The 17,373-nt window shown below is 40.7% G+C and overlaps 1 protein-coding gene and 1 long non-coding RNA gene across 12 annotated transcripts in view; one reads left to right on the forward strand and one right to left on the reverse strand.

Moving 5' to 3' along the window:
* The first annotated feature begins 238 nt into the window (after nucleotides 1-238).
* LOC145438071 (uncharacterized) overlaps nucleotides 239-17,373 on the forward strand; it is a 64,768-nt gene continuing 47,633 nt past the window's right edge. Inside the window, exons 1-3 of one of the 11 annotated variants that reach the window (XR_013914800.1) lie at nucleotides 1,584-2,730; nucleotides 5,689-5,792; nucleotides 5,859-7,174. The gene's annotated coding sequence lies outside the window, so the exon portion shown is untranslated. Of the gene's footprint in view, nucleotides 2,731-5,581; nucleotides 7,175-17,373 lie in introns of those variants that run through there. The other 10 variants (XR_013914801.1, XR_013914799.1, XR_013914793.1 and 7 more) reach the window with 10 other exon arrangements.
* LOC145438131 (uncharacterized) lies at nucleotides 10,687-13,499 on the reverse strand. The gene is made up of 3 exons (XR_013914845.1): nucleotides 11,700-13,499; nucleotides 11,588-11,647; nucleotides 10,687-11,526 (listed from the first exon to the last, which is right to left on the reverse strand). It is a non-coding gene; the product is annotated as an uncharacterized LOC145438131 (long non-coding RNA).

Here is a 17,373-nt window from a genome sequence, read left to right on the forward strand (position 1 = left end):
CATGCCGCAAATTATGACCTCACGGGCCGCATGTTGGTGATCCCGGGCATAAACTAAGGATGTCCAAACTGGGGTTTTGCGTACCCCCAGGGGTTTATGTGGCAAGCGAGAAAAAAAGATGAAGCTTACGAATGAAGCGTTTATTTATGTTTAAACTAACATGCATTTACATTGCCGTATAACGTTACTTGCCTTACTTGTAACGTTACACTATCGTGCGAATAATGAAAAACTTCCAGCTAAACCACTACCCCTTTAGGTATCGTAGACATTTACAGTGCTTGAAATTTGAAATGGGAATTTACGTAAGGTCATCCTTGGCTTGCAACTGATTTTGAAAACCTGTCGCTCAGTTCACTTTAATGATATTGATTTATATTGGCAAATTCTTCAGAAATATTCGTAAACGGCCAGTTTACATAGAGCGGAAGCTAACTAAAGCGTAGCAAAGCGAGGCGTAGCTGAAGTTCGCTTCACTGTTCAAACTGCCGGCGAAAAACGTATCCAGCCACGCGTGACGTGCTATCGTTCGACCGGAAATAGATATTCGTATTCACTAATGTCTTGTCAATTCTCGGTAATATCCAGCGAGCCGAGCCGAGCCGAGCGGTTCATCTAATGCTAATCTGTGAGGTAATTCCCGGCACTGTCTGCAGGTCTGTCTTCTACCAACATCCTTCGCAGCAGACGAATCATTCTAAAAAATATGAAACTGATACAAAACTGATGCTATTTTGGGTGGACTAGGCACGATGGTCTGGATTTTTTTTGTGATCAAATCTGCTCGCCTGTAGCTTTGACGCTGTTGAACAAATATATCATAAATCCAATCGAATTTCGTAGTCATAAAATCTCAGTATCAGGACTGATGGAAAAGCGGTTGGCACAATAACATTATTAAAAAGCAAACTATGCAAATATTTTCATTCTGACATTTTATATTTAAAGTTATTTTGGTCACAGCGAACATGTTTGCTGCTATAAAACATTTTGTTTAAATTGGAACTGGAAAATTATGAACTATCGGATTGACCACAAAATGCATCAATGCCGACAAATCTTGACGTGTATGAAGCATCAGCTGTTGCTAATATCATAATGCCAATATATTGAGTTTTTTATAGTTGAATGATATGAGCCAGAATTGGCTTCTGCTTTTAACATATCCATGTCGTAGATCCAAGGCAATTAAGAAAATGCCACATCATGTTGAATTAATGAGCTATCGTTTACCATTCACTTTGTCATAGAAACAATATGTAAAAAGATTTGCTGATTCAATATGAACACATTTTGTATGTCAAAGTTGGAAAATAATGAACTATCACATTGCACCACCGATTGCACCAATGTCAACAACTCTGAACTTGTATGAAGCATCACTGCTAATAGCACAATATTGATATAGTCTTTATATAGCGAAGGAATAATGAGCCAGAGTAGGCTGGAACTTGTAACATTACATGCTTTCCATCTATAGATCCAAAAGCATCTCGATGGTGCAGACGAAACAGAATAGCCCCATTCTCTCTCTCTCTCTCTCTCTCTCTCTCTCTCTCTCTCTCTCTCTCTCTCTCGCCATAGTCTATTGATTTCATCCGCAATCTCTTCCCATCCTTTTTGTCACGAGCAAATGTTGGGAAACATCCCATGAGATTTGCAGATCATTTGAAGCAAAGTGAGACGGAGCGAAGTCAAGCGGAATGATTTGCTCAAAATTATGAATAATTGATCAGAGTTTTTGCCTGCTGTGTAAATCTGTGTCGCGTCCATTGGCCTATCCCAAACTTCATCCATTATTGATGGATTACTACGTTTGGCTCGCGCGCAGAATGCTGGTGTTGTTTTCGAGAGCGGCAATGCATCGCTGTACAGATGTCGCTTCCTGTCGTGAGATCGAGGTATGGCTAAGCGTGCTCAAGCACACGCGCATCGTTGCGTATGGTGAGGTAGCTTTCGTGTTTGCGATGTTACCTTAAAGCTTAATAGAGTAGCCTACCTCAGTAGTGGACGCGTTGGCAGCATTCTAGTCTTGCCAGTCTCAGAAAACTCGAAGACGCAGCTACATATTGCTGTCTGTACTTAATATTGGACCATAGCGGTCACAACAACTGCTGTAACGATAGCAATTACTGAATTGAATTTGTAGTTCATCGCTTCGACTACTTCATGCTTCGTATATACATATTATGTCAGATCGTTTGGTTATCTTCTGATATGATAGTGATTATAATGGAGTCAGAATCTACCTAACTACGATTGATACCAATTTTATCAATTTTTGTGCTCGGTCAAAAATTACTGTCAACTTGCCTTTGACCAAAAGGAAAGTGCGACGTATATCAATCGCAGAGAGCCGTGAGACTTACTTTTGTCCACACCATTGTAGGTATGACACCATGTTATCATTCGACAAAGTTGCAGCCCATAGGAAATATAACGAAGTTATAGTCGCTTCAATCTTATAGCGTCGTATCTGCAGGGTATCGTTTGAGTAATTCTTCGCATCAATTTTCTCAGAAAACAAGGCTATTATAACTACTATATATCATAGATTGGGTTCAGATTAGGTGTCTCTACCTTCGAAAGTTTTCACAACAGCAATCTCGTGCTTGCCTGTCTGATCCATGCGCTTCTTCTCGGTCAGTCGTTGCTGATTTTGCTGGATTATTAAAAGTAAGTGTCGTCGTTCGTTATCAAGCTCCAGCATCAATTGCACATCAATAGTAGGTAAGTCACGTTGACTCAGGGGTTCTCAAACATTTTCAGCTGTGCACCCTTTCGATTGTCATACATTGTACCCCTTGAAGTAATGTGAAAGTATAAGTGTCTGTAGAGTCCATTGTTAGGGTTGGGGGTCATAACTAGGTCTAACGGCAAACAATTATTTTAGCCAAATGACATGTGCGGCAATGGGGATACTGTCTTTGCATTGAATTTTGCAAAAATAATCTACCTTATATCTCACTTATATTAATAGATGTATATTGTATAGTTTTAGTGACCTGACGAAAGTTACCCTAGTCCAGTGGTTCTTAACCTTGCCTCCGGCACCCCCCAAGGCGCATTGGTGATTTTGAAGGAGCCGGAAACGCTCAGGGGGCGCTGGGCTCAGGGAGGCGATATGGGGGCGCTGAAGAAAAATGGCTTCGCAGTAGATCATGTAGTAGTAGGACATATCCTTAATGAGTATTCAGAGCAAATTAACATTCCACAAAACGCGACGATGTTTGCTACATAGGTTTTCATAAATGTAGTGGGTTATTATAATTCACGTAAAATGAATTGCGCGTACTTTTAGATCGCCAATTTAGCCTTAAAACACTGCCGTCAAGCTTGTTAGGGTTATTCTCAACAAAATGTTTCGAACTATAGGTGTTATATGCTGCAGTGCACAGCGTGTTGGAATCGAAGAAGGAGACACTGTATATCACTTTTGAGAGTGGAAGTCCCTCGTACATAAAATATGCTTTGAAGCCTGGTGCACGAAATGAATAACTTACTATACTTTTATTTAGGAGCTACAAAATTAAATCGTCAGAATATTTCTTCATCGTATCATAAAGGATGATACCATCTAGTGTTGTGGTCCACAAGCTCACATGAGTGTTATATAATATGAGTTGCTTTGTTCGAATACATTCATGTTAAAATTAATAACTGGGTGTCGTACTAAATTCAATGTGATCTGATATATAAATCGCATTCTCAGTTGACATAAACATTAATTACAAATCATGTTTTGACGAATCTCCCACGAAAAATATAATTATATAATATGTATATAGAAACATAATTATAGAAAATAGGAATAGGCATTTCGGCGTCGGCCATTACCAGGCCACGATGCACAAAGACATATGAAGTTGCGGCCAATATGGGACTCCCGAGAACTGTGCCAAAATGATCGTCAGCGAGAAAACCTTTGCCGAAGAGGAATGCCCTTATATTGACCGTACATTTCGATGTATATAAGTCTAATTGTCAATAGGTGCTTATATCGCTCGTGCCCAATTATCATGTTGTCGCAATCTGCGCCCACTAGGACAAATAACATCCATCAGAGAAATATTATTTACCACCAATATTTAATCGTGTGCTTACTTTAGTTTAGTACGTTTATGCCTTTCAAGATCTTTTGACTATATAGCGGACAAGACGTAGCAAAATAACAACATGTAACGAAGTATAATTGTGCCAACGGGCACCCCCGTATATGTTTAATTATTAATTACGTGGCCCTAATTTTCCGAGACAGCAGCTCACTCAGCGCTACTGGTAAATCTGATTACTTGGGCTGAGAGGATAAAAAGTTTATAGCGACATATTTATGCAATTACCATCAATTCATTCATGCATTATAGAAAATTTTGGTGCCTTGGGGGGCTTGGGCGACCAGGTCGCACAATCTTTGCTGACCATCGAAATCACGCGACGGTGTTCTTGGGGGCGTAGCCCTCAGAAGTTTGGTTTATCACGCTATGGGTGCGCAAGACAATCTTTTTAAGGGGGCTGACGAAGTGCTGTTATGCCCCTCCTTCTTAACCATTGTCTTTATTACAGTCCTTACAATATGGGGTGGGGGCGCTAGAGCACGATAATTTTTGAAAGGGGGCGCTGGAGGAAAAAAGGTTAAGAACCCCTGCCCTGGTATGAAGCAATCCAGAATCTGTTTTGGCAGTAAAGCTGCTTCACAATGATCATCGTAAATCCCATAAACCAGGGGCAGGCAAATTCTCCGGTCTGCGGGCCTTATGTAGGAGAATGAAGTTCTTGGCGGGCTGGATCACATAATCAATACATTAATCGCGTATTTACCCACCTATATACAAACAAAAAATCGTATTTAATGTAAACGATTTGTTTGAAGCTTAAAGTTTAACGTATGTAGACCAGAACGGAACAAGTAGATTCATGACCATCTTTCTCAGGTTGGCACACTTGGATTCATGCTGTGACGCATAAAATTTGTCAATGCTTTCAGATTAGAATTTCACTTTCACGATAGAAACTCTCTGCCGGCCGCTCAAAATCCCTTCGCCGGCCGTATGTTGCCCGCCCCTACTATAAACTATAACCTGCTTATCATTGTACGCAAGCAAAGCACTGGTGATTGAAATAGCTAATCAAAAGTGGCCTTCATGACATGGAAATGACAGGTTCTAGTACACCGCATCATCACCGCGGCTATAGAGAAACAGAAATTCATTACGGTTAATGTAAAAGCATGGTGGTTTATGCACTAAACGCTGTATTAAAAAATTTTCGCTTGACACTTAAACGTTAAAATCGTTGTGACTGAATATTGTCACAGAGCCAGAAAAACGATGTTGCTTGCGATTTTGCGTACCCCAAAACTAGCGCGTTTACCCGGATTTAAGAACCCCTGTGTTAACTTATTATATCATCAATCTACAATTTGACGTCAGACACGTTCAAGAAACAATCAAATTGTAATATCGGATTGATTGCATTAGCGACGCCAGTTAGTTGCTGTGGTCAGGTCATGCTCATCATTACTTGACACTGTGGCTTGTGGCGTAACATTTGTCGAAATTTGAAACGTGAATCTTTTTCATAGATACCGCAGATTGAAGACTGACTTCCATCTCAAGCATATTTTACGGTACTTCCGTACATTTATTGAGTAAGAAAGAACTAGATCGTCGTATTCTCCACTTCACCCAGAAACAGTGCAAGTGTAGCGGCGAATCTCGGATTCACAAAGATACTGACATCATTGTCACGACAATACTTTACTGTTGATGGTTTCAGGAAGCTTTTTTCATCTGGTATTTAAAACTTCCAAATTTGCTGCTCAGACGCAAACGCATTATAATGAGTTGCTCACTTTCAAGACAATCACGTATGGCGGGTGTCTCTTCATTTGCTCAGAATGCCGACTCAAGCAGTAATGGTCGTAATATGGAAGAGACTGGAAGATACAGAAAGTCTGGGCGGGCACAACTGGACACACCGGTTACAAGCCCTTCCGTGAAAGGCGAACGGATGCAAAGTTCTGATAGGCATACGACTAGCAATACCATCTCCTACCGACAGGGCAGGGGTGAATCACGGATTACTACAGGTACAAACAAGGAGGAAGGGACGCCATCACACCAGCTTCACTCCAGACAGGGACACCGGGGAAATGCTAACGAAAAACAAAGTGATGATGGAAATAAGTCACCGTCGCGCCGATATACAGGTTCTGCAGATGACGCCATAAAAATGATAAATGCTTCTTACGAAGGTCGTATTGACATATTGCAAGGCTCCCGCAGAGATAGTACCCAACTACCACCAGTTGGCAAGCGGCAGATACGCTCAGCAAGTCTGCAGTATGCGCGGAAATTGATTGGTTGTGTTGACGGAGTGAAAAGGAGAAAAAGTGCGGATACGGTGGAAGCAAAACGGAGAAGTAGGGATATGAGAAAAAGTGCGGGTATGGTGTTGGTAACAAATAGAAAAAGTCTCGATGCGAGGTATGTAAAAAGAAGAAAAAGTGCTGATATGATGGACGTGTCGCTACCGTGGCATAAAGGGTATCTGTGTTATAACTGCATGCATTATGGAAAAGCATCTCGCTCTTGCACAGAACCGCATTGTACAGCCGATCCAAAACCGTCTCAAAGACTTGACTTCAAACGGAAACGGAGCATTGATTTCGATGAAAACGCTGAATATTCTTCCTGGCAGCCATGAACGATTCGCATTTGCCTGTTTTTACCCTCGCTCCTGCCTTGAACCGGAAAAATGTACAGCCGATCCATTCCACCTCCAAGACTGGACTTCAAACGGAAACAGAGCAGTCATTTCGATGAAAACGCTGAATATTTTTCCTAGCATCCATGAACGATTCGCCTTTTTTATACTACTAGATAGTCACGGCACTATACTCTAAGAACCGATTACGTCTGCGTATTTTGTGACACTGCCAATGTTATTCAAGTTCGAGAGTCACGTAGTAACGTAGCGGCTGATTGTAAACTGGATAATCACCAGGTAGATCTCGCCTGTCTTAGCGTTTCCAACAGTTATTATGAACACTGAACGATGATAAACATGTTCGACAGTTGCTGCTTCGGGATATTCCTTTTATGGAAGTATTTTGTTCGAAAAATAATCTTGCCTTTCGATAGATATGTGCCGAAATACAAGTATTTTTCAAGTACCAGGAATTGCATCGCGGGCCAATATGGGATCAAGCGAGGAAAATATCTGTGACTAGAAGCGGTCAAAGTACACATTCTTGTTACTCAAGTAGAAGTAGCGTCGTAAATTTCTGTTCGAGTGCAACTACACGTACAAGTATTTATTTCCAAGTATATGAAAAAGTAAGTGTTCTAAGCCCAGAAAACTGTCAAGTAGAAGTAGTTCAGAGCCATAAAAAGTAGAAGGACCTCGTTACTGACTACGTCTGTGTGTGGCATGCCTGATTTGAAACATTTTAAATATAGTCCTAAAACATGTCTTCGTTAGAACGCAAAGTAAGGGGTTTATTCGTTTATGCCATACAACAACATTTATGATTTATATTAGATTTTTATGTTTCGCCGTAGGCATGAATAATTATAGATATCTGCAAAAGAATGTAGCTGTTATGTTACAAAGGATTGCGATTGTTGAGCACTATATAAAAGGGTGGAATCTAAATATATTCATATGAGGAATAATTAGGGGAAATCAAGCGATCGGACGAAGGTATCAGAATCTTGGACGATTCGTCTCAATCAAGAAGACATCAAATCATCTCAATTACAGCGCATAAAGCGTGTGAAATTTTTATACTAGTTTCCGAAATTGGTACCATCACTGACGACTCTTACATGCCTACCTTTTCCATTCCTCGACAATCTCAGAGACGGTGCATTTCAGAGTCAACCTGCCGTGAATTTAATGATTGTGACTCTTCAATCTTCATTCATCACAGATTATTATAAATAGCGCATCGATGCCAGTAAATTGGCAATATTGTTGATGATATAGTAGAATTCACGTGAAGTAAACCAAGGAATTCCTATATTTGGATGTGGCATTGCATAACGCTCCAGCTTATGACTTCGTATCACGGCAGAGAGAGAGGGAGTGAGAGATGCCGATAAGCAGATCATTCTCACGAATGGACCAAATAACATCAAATAATTTCCTTCGTTTGCTCAAATAAATTATAAATGTGGTGTGCAGAAAGCGAAAATCGATTCAGAATATACTGTTACGGTCAAAGTATTTCCAACAACTCTGAAATAGAGGTTGACAAAGTCAAATCCAAAGTATGTGCATTGTGTAGGCAACTGCACAACTACACACAACTGCATGGTTAACACAAATAAGCTGTAAACGACTTTAAGGTCCCGGGCCACTCTTCTTATGAATACCGAGAAATATATCGTCAACATCGTTCACTGAGGTATATGAGTTATTCGGCAAGTATTGATCATAACGAACATATATTATGATTGTTGTTGTTTATTCGACAAAAAGATTTGGCGCTTTAACGCTTTACGGCTTTTTGCACCACGGTCATTGCACAATATATGCAAAGAAAGGAGGTAGGTACGAAAAACGGATATTGGTCAACCTAGCCATATGGAATAATAAGTGGCAAAATATTGTAATAGGCATCAATCAGTAGTTGACCTCGACTCCAGATCGTGAATCTAGAGCAGGAGTGGGCAACATACGGCCCACGGGCCGGATCCGGCCCTCGCCGGGATTTTGTGCGGCCCGCCGACAGTTTGCGGTCTTACGTGATGATGTGGCCCGCGTCGCCGTCTACAGGCATTTGGGCGCAAACATTTTCGACCATCAACATCAACATGGATGGATTCAAACGCGATTTAGTGTGTCTAACTATAGTGTCTGGATTGTGAGAATACATTATCATAGATATACCAGAATCGCCCGAGGCCGTTGGGTTGCAGGAGTTTTGAATGAAGTAAATAATATGAATGAACCTGCCCGGAGTGAATAATCTGCGACAATATTCTTATGGCATGACCAATGTTCCAAATTATAATTACGTGCCATAACTTTTCGAAGAAACCACTTGCTCATACACGCACCAATATCATTTATCGCTTCGCGCGACTGGTGGCCAAATGCACACTGATTTTTTATCATATTCATAAACCGATTTGGGCTCGCCCGTGAGTTAGTCGCCTAATACTAGATATAGTTCGCATCTGCTAGAATGTGTGCGTCTCTGAATTGTATGTACAAAAGGGTAGTACAGGGTAGGATGTACGGATCTGTGGCGCGTACCCACGGAGGGAGTTCCCCGAAACTCACAAAAAATTTCAGGAATCCGGCCCGCCTTATCTTCATGCTCCTCTATCCGGCCCGCCGGGTGGAGAAGTTGACAGCCCCTGATCTAGAGAAAAAAGAGCAGAGACGGGTGAACAGATACGAAAGAGGATGAAAAGCGGAAGAGAGAGAGAGTATGGAAAGAAGTTCGCCAAGATTGCAGAAGTGATGAACTGGGGACTGTTCCATGATTTTTTTTTTAATAACTAATAAAAGCATTGGTATATGGCAGGGTGGGCAAACTACGGCCCGTGGGCCGCATGCGGCCCTCGACATCGTTCTGTGCGGCCCGCGAGAGTCTAAAGAAACTTATCAAAAATATTGATAAAATGCAAACTAAAAATCGAATTAATGCAGGGACATGATTAACCTTTTTCTTAATATATTTCATCATCATAATTCTAAGACAGTGGCTGTCAAGCGGAGGGGCGCACCCTCCTTGGAGGTCGTGAAAGCAGCTGAAGGGGGCGCGAAGCTGAGCTCAACTGAATTTTTTTCGCGCTGCGCGCGATTTACATACAATTCTAGGGTAGATACTTCCTGTTTTACTTTTATGTTCAATTTCTGGCACGACAGCCCGATCTCAAGGCCCACGCAGTTTAACTGGTTTCAACTGGTAAATATCACAGGAATCCTAAACGACATTGACATAATTCGGATCACGAGTGTGATTCCGGATTGGCCAGTCCAGTTTTAATTATTTTAGTGGTGTGCTTATAATAACGATTCGCTCGTGTCTTGGGTAGATTCGTTCTCTGTATGCGTACAATTAAGGGATTTATATTTTATCTGCACATAGTAAAAGAGTGTTTAAAGCTAACATGGTTAAGATGCTGTCAGCATTGTGTCTCCTGGAACTGTACCAAAAGTGGAATCGGTAAATCTATTAGCAGATCGCTGCTCACAGATTTAAATTTCAATCCTGTTCTAAGAATCGGGACAACCGACAAATTGGTTCTTGCGGTCGACCAGCCTATGAAATCTCGCCACTGTTTCTCACGCTTGTCCGATATCATCAAAGTAATGTTTGGTTTGCATCGAATAGGCATATATATTATCTCCATGCCATCACTATATGATATAATCAAACACCACTACTGCGTTTTGGTGTACAGTCCCAATTTTATATAGTGCGGCCCGCGAATGGATTCAGATGTCAAATGGTCCGCGAGCTCAAAAGTTTGCCCACCCCTGGTATATGGTATAGGAATATCCATGGATAAATTCTATAGTCTTGGTTGTGTATTAGGAGGCTAGCCTCATATGCAGCCTGAATATTTAGGTGTTTTGGGGGACCGAAACGATCCCCCATGATTTCTCCGGCGGTTTCCCAAAATTTGCAACTACAACAGATTGCGGATCTTTTTTTGCATGAGATAGAATCTGAAAATTTGTTTTGCTTTGATTGTTCAATGCCAGAGCCTAAAAAATAGGGCGATTTTTTGCCATGTCAAAATAAGTCAAAATTTTGTAAAAAATGTAGAGTTAGGTCAAAAATTTGTCAAAATTGTTTGCAAAGTCAAAATTATTTTGCAGCCCGCATTTCGTTTGTATCGTAGATGTTTGCACTGTTGGTGAACTAATCATTGTACATTTCACATCTTGGGCATTGGTTCTTATATCAAGAAGCGTATCACGAACAATTGTCTCAGAATGAAGCAACACGGTGTGTCACCAGCAGTGTACGCATAACGTCAATGTTGCCAGCTAACAACTGCTGTCGTTGAACGTTCTTTCTCCATTCCTGGGAAACTACTTATTAAATACATACACTTTCTAAAAGAGAATGCAGGAAAGTGTATTTCATTGTACTGCAGCAAATTTAAATTATTTCTATCATAACGCTTGATGTAACAACTGGAATTCTTGATAGATCCAGATTTCGTTAACATAAAGCTTTTCCATGCCAAAATCTGGCAGTTTTTAAGTCAAAAAAGTGTTTTCAGGCAGAACTACTTCGTAAAGACAGACAGTTCCAACCAGAAATGAAGATAAGAGTACAATTCTGACATTGTGTGCGGAAACACCTAATTTAAGTACATGAGGTCAGAATTCTGTCAGAATTAAGTTCTTTAAGGTCATAAAATGTCAAAATTTCGATTTTTTTAGGTCAAAATCTTTCGTGTTTTCGGTCGGGTATTCAGTCGGTTTTGCAGTCGGTTTCATTTCCGCTTTAGTTCGGTCATCAAGTTCCCTCATGTCCGACATCATTTCTGGACCCTACATCAAAGTAAACAGAGTAGAATTGCCATCGGTGACGTAAAGGTGCTTGCATGCTAACGCCACAATCTTCCTCTGAGATTCATCTATCACCGGTGTGACTTCTCGAGCAAACTTGAGCCTAAAAAGAAAAATATCAATCTGATTCGAAATGGAACAGGCATTATTCGTACTGGGTGAACGCGAGCAGATCGCGGTCCAGAACATGATGAGGATCCAATACTTGCGTGACATTTCAAGGACTGAAATTTAGATAACCATGATGGGGTAGGTGTCGTGGCGTAGTAATCACTTTTCGGTTCTGGATCTGCGCCAGGGGCGGCAGGCTGCATGCGGGCCGGAGAATGAAGCTGCACAACTGGGCTGTTGAAAAAAAATCCAAATCTTTCTCGCTTCGTGATTAAATCGTCAGGTTGCCTGAACAAACAATTCTATCTAATTTAACTCAATTCCAACAAGTAGATGCCGATTTATTTCAAATTGAAAATTCGGCCATTTTGTTTATATAATAGTCTTTACGGTGACCAATGTGTGGACCTATCCACCACCAATCATCTTATAAATTCCAGTTGTGAAAATGTCGCTCAAGTATTGGCTCCTCATTATGTTCTGTATCGCGATCTACTCGTGTTCATCCGGTACGAACAGTTCCTACATATTAGCCACCATTACTCAATGATTTGACGACTTTGCAACACAATGTACATCACGCAGGCTCATTGGGACATCGATTTTGCCAAAATATCAAGTCATGTTAAATGTAGATAAAATTAGCGTAATATGCACATGCACAGGTTTCGACTTGAATGAAGGTGAAAAAACTGCTTACACGGCTATGGTCCGCTGGTCTAATCAGGGAAACATGCCCGATTCTAGTAAGTAATGCGTCTTTAAAACTATTCAGCACGTTAACGCCAGCTTCCAATGATATAGTAATGCAAACTTTATCATATCATTGCTATAGCTCAGTGGTCGGGAACCTATGGCTCGCGAGCCATATATGGCTCTTTTGTGTATAAGATCTGGCTCTTTGCCAAATATTAATTTTTGTAACGAATTGATCAATATTGCAGCGACTTGTTGGTAAATTTTCATCACGGCCAAAATAATTATTCTCGTGGCATTATAAATATGTCTTCGAGAGGTGAAGACAATGTCGTCTTCAGGTTTAGGGGCTCGGACCCCCTCTTTTCAAAATCATCAAATTTAAGTTACTGTCACGCCGGCGGCCAATATCACTCGCGAATTCTATTCATCCGACGCGAAATCTTGAATTGTGCGATACGTTGATTAATCAAAGAGCATAGCAGACATGGCGACGCCCATTTCATAACGCAGTTTTATAGTACACATTGTCCTCCTTATCTACGGCGCGAAATGAGCGGTTGTAGATGTGACATTCCCAATTACAAACTCGAATTACAAACAACCACACAGCTATCCACGTTCTTGATTGGTACGTATAGCTTTGTGTAGTACCAGCGATAAAATGTATGGGTGTAGCGCAACGTTATGTTACCGCCGAATATTTTGAGAATTGAGACGTCCATAAGTATTTAGATTTTTAGATTTTCGGAATCAGCGTGACAGTTACATTCGATTAATATCAGGTATAATAAATTCTTAGCTACTTACGACAAATTGCGATATCAATGGTGAGGCTTGGCCTGTCTGTGCCGTACCTCTCGTTTAGAGCTTTATTTTCGAACAATAAATGCCAGTTTTTACGGAGAAAATATTGCGCACACTGGGATTCCGATGTAGTGAGTTCGAATTAGTGCTACCATGACGTCACGAATTTTCAACTGTGACGTAACAATGAATTGGCATGTATGACTCTTTGGGAGTTGAGATGGAAAAAATAGGGCCAATATGGCTCTTCGGACAAAAAAGGTTCCCGACCACTGCTATAGCTCCTATATAGCTCCTCAAACAAGTAGTGCTGAGGGCGCCTTTGTTTACAGCATAACTGTGTACGCGATAAAGCGTGACTACGAACACGCTGTAACGCAGAACTCAAGGGAGTGTCCAATCATTGTATGTATATCATCAGCGTGTACTCAAAGGTGGTGTGGACACTCGGAAAATCCCGTGACTGTCATGCCCAGATACCTTTGACGACTTTGCTATTGTCGATCCGACTGCAACAGTAATTAAAGGCAAAGTCGCTATTGCTCTTCGTTGAGTTTAACTATGTAACTATGTTCCATATCGAGTTGGGTGACAGAATTTCGTATGGTATATTTGAATGCTGTCATCTTGCGCTGTACCAAGTTTCAAGACTATGGCTTTATGACACCGATTATTGTCGACTTTGATAACGGAATTACTATGCTAATCATTGAGTGATGATACTAAAACCTACTGCGAAGCTGCATAACACAACCAAGATATACCATGCCGATTTTCGTCATCAATCCCGGTATGGAACACTTTCTAAATTCACATATACCAATATCAAATTTTGCAAAAATTCATTTATGCAGTAGGCGCAATGCCAAACCAGCGCACGCAGACCCTGGATACTCGAATTTGATAACGTACTTACTACTGTAATGATGGAGTCACACCCTTGAAACTTGGTACAGTGTTAGATTCCTTCATCAAGATATACAGAACGAAATTTTATCATCCATAGCCGTATAGAATACATTTAAATTGTATACATACAGTCACTTGATTTTCTGAGTGTCCACACCACCTTTGAGTTCACGCTGATATCATTGAGTTGACCAATACTCCTTTTGGTATGCAAAATGATTCTCAGTATAACTCACAATCTCTCATTTGATTGCTGTGTATTATGTAGCCCTATTTCGTCTGCCGCTTTTGCGTATAGTGTCACAAAAATCGTCGCTGTGAAATCAGAAAACTTGATCTCTGGTTATGTTTGTCTATAGATAACTAACCTACGGATAGATATGCAACACCCGTCGTCACGCTTGCTTGCCCAGAGAGAATTACTGCTCAGTGCTCAGCAATCTGAAAGCAACATAATTGATGGTCTATCTATAGCTATCTAGAGTTTGTCACACTGTTTGAAAGCTCACCATGACAAAGAAATAGCCGAAAGAAAATTAAAAAAAATCCTAATTCTATCAAAATGTGTAAATTAGACATAAGCCAGGCCCCGCAGCTGTTATAGTAACTCTGATTCGACAGCGACAATATTCGGACTCGCACATGTTAAAAACAATTTGTATATTGCAATTGTTGCGGAATGAATTTCATGGTCAGTATATCTGATTTTACGTCATACTCTACCATGTTTGTTTCACATTTGAATTTCTTTAGTGTGCCGGCAGGTGGTAATTCTCCATAAGAGGCACCCGAGTATTCTTCGGATTATATCAATTGCACTCTTCCAATGGATGTTGTGACGCAAGCAATATACAAGTGCTGTACCACGAACCAGCTATTCAAGTATAATCTCGAAATTGTAAGACGCATATTTGCGACCAATATGAAATGACTATGTACATGCAGAATATTCGAAAATATATCCTGTCACCGTGATACATCGGCAATTTCATTCGATTCCAATGACAACTTCACTCGTGATAGTGATACTAACTAACTTAATCCTAAACTGCCTTCTCCTTTACCAAATCAAATTTGTAAAATATGAGGGGTCACAAGTCAATCTCACTTTTATAGTTGTGACTCGAGTCAAGTTGAGTCATTTTCAATTCACCACCGAATCAAGTCAGCTAGTAGATAGCAGTGTTGGGATCAAGTCACTACCTTCGAGTCACGAGTCATTTCGAGTCATTGCACCTTTTGACTCGAGTCAAGTCAAGTCAATCGATTTTCAAAGGTGACTCGAGTCAAGTCAAGTCACTCAATTTTTGGAGGTGACTCGAGTCAAGTCGAGTCAAGTCAAGTCAAGTCAAGTTGCCTTTTCGAGGTATGAAGCATGATTAGGTCATTGCATTTTGCTAGCTGTCTGAAATACAGATTGAGTGGTCATTGATTTTGAACCAATTAACGAATATAGAGGTAAATATACATGCATGAAGGCGCTGTATCGCTCACATATACGTAGAACTGCTAAACTACGTAAGGAATCGCATTGCCCCAGTTTATATAGTTACCAGCCAAAATAGAGAATAGAGAAACGAATTGATAAGATGCAATACATTAACCATTTACAAATTGATATGATACAATTCGATGGTTGAGCACTATATAAACTATATAAAACAAAGAGGTTTAGTTAAGGTAAGAACAGAGAACAGAAATATACATTTTGCTGTTTAATTACTATACTATACTAGTTTACGAAAACGTAAGCTTCGATCACTTTGTTTGTGGTCGTTTATTTGTGAGAGAACAATGGAGGCCCAGTAAAATGTACGGTCATTGAATGGTTGGTCTCTCTCACGGCTTACACCAGCGTTTCGCGAATAATCCGACCATTTGCAAGATATAGTGATTTTTATCGACACCGATTACTATATGACTTGAAATTGACTCGTGAATTTTGCTCCGAGTCACGAGTCAATCCACATTTCTGATACGCCGAGTCAAGTCAAGTCAAGTCATTTTAGCAGAGTGACTCGAGTCAAGTCAAGTCATACGAAAAAAGTGACTCGAGTCTGACTCGAGTCAAGTCATGACTCGAGTCATCCCAACACTGGTAGATAGTCGAGTCCGGGCCATTATGTTATGTTCACTTCAGAAAACTTTTCCAACTCAACTCGAGTGATACATTCATAATATGGTTGGCCTAATTTTCCATAGTCACAGTTTCTGGCCCTATTTTCCAAGTATCAGAACTGCTTGACGAAATACCAATAATGGTATTACAACCCTGAAATGCACCAACAAATATTTAGAAAAGCCAACTCCCCTGTACAAATCTCTCCTAAATGCCTATAGTTCATCCAGAAACTAACTAATCAAATGAACATGTAATATATATTAAATGAGCACCGTGACAACCACTAGAAATAAAAGGTTTTACTTTATTGAAGGGCTTCAACCAAAAAGAAACACTGCAAATAATGAAAATGCCTACACACCGCACAGGAGAACAGCAAAGGTTGAACAAACTTAAAAGGCGTGGTGTCATGCATATATTGTACAGTAACGAAAGAAATAATATATCATAATCTTTCACGCAATACTGGTGTGGCAGATTGCACTTTTACTGCATGGATCCGCCACATCACAGGTAACACCACAGTGAACTACTTTACAGAAGCACAGTATTGCAAGTGAAAATCACTAGTGAACTCTTATCCAGGGCCGTAACAGCACTTCGTCAGTCCCCCCGCCAAACCGTTGGTCTTGGGCCCCCCATAGGGTGATAAACCTAACTTCTAGGGGGATTCGCCCCCCAGACCCCCTTGTCTGCCCGCTCATTTGGATTACCTGTCATCATTATTGGGTGTCCGTTTAGTGGGCCTCCCACTCACGCCTACACGCGAGAAGCGCAAAATTTTTCCACAATTCATAATTGAATCGATCAGTATCATCGGGGATTGCATATATATTGCTATCAATTTTTATCCCCCATCTGCTGACGTATTCAGATTTACCGGTATAGCTGAGTGAGATGTATTTAAAAAGGTAGGACCCCTCAATAACATCATTAAATATCTTCGGGCGTGTGCCCGTTTGACAGGAACGAAACAGCACTTCGTCAGGTCTCAGAAGAACTTGGGTCTTGGCAGGGATATCTAGTCTAGATATCACTGGGTCTTGGTCTCCCATGGGGTGATAAACCGACCCCGGTAACCGACCCCCTCCCCATCTTATTGAATGCTGCACGAAATCAGCCGTACCGTTCACTGAGCCAACGCGCAGCGCTAAAATTTTCGATAATTAATGATAAAATCGGTC

This window comes from Botryllus schlosseri, chromosome 4 (assembly GCF_051294905.1).
Source record: "Botryllus schlosseri isolate E-star chromosome 4, Bs_hap1, whole genome shotgun sequence".
Lineage (NCBI taxonomy): Eukaryota > Metazoa > Chordata > Ascidiacea > Stolidobranchia > Styelidae > Botryllus > Botryllus schlosseri.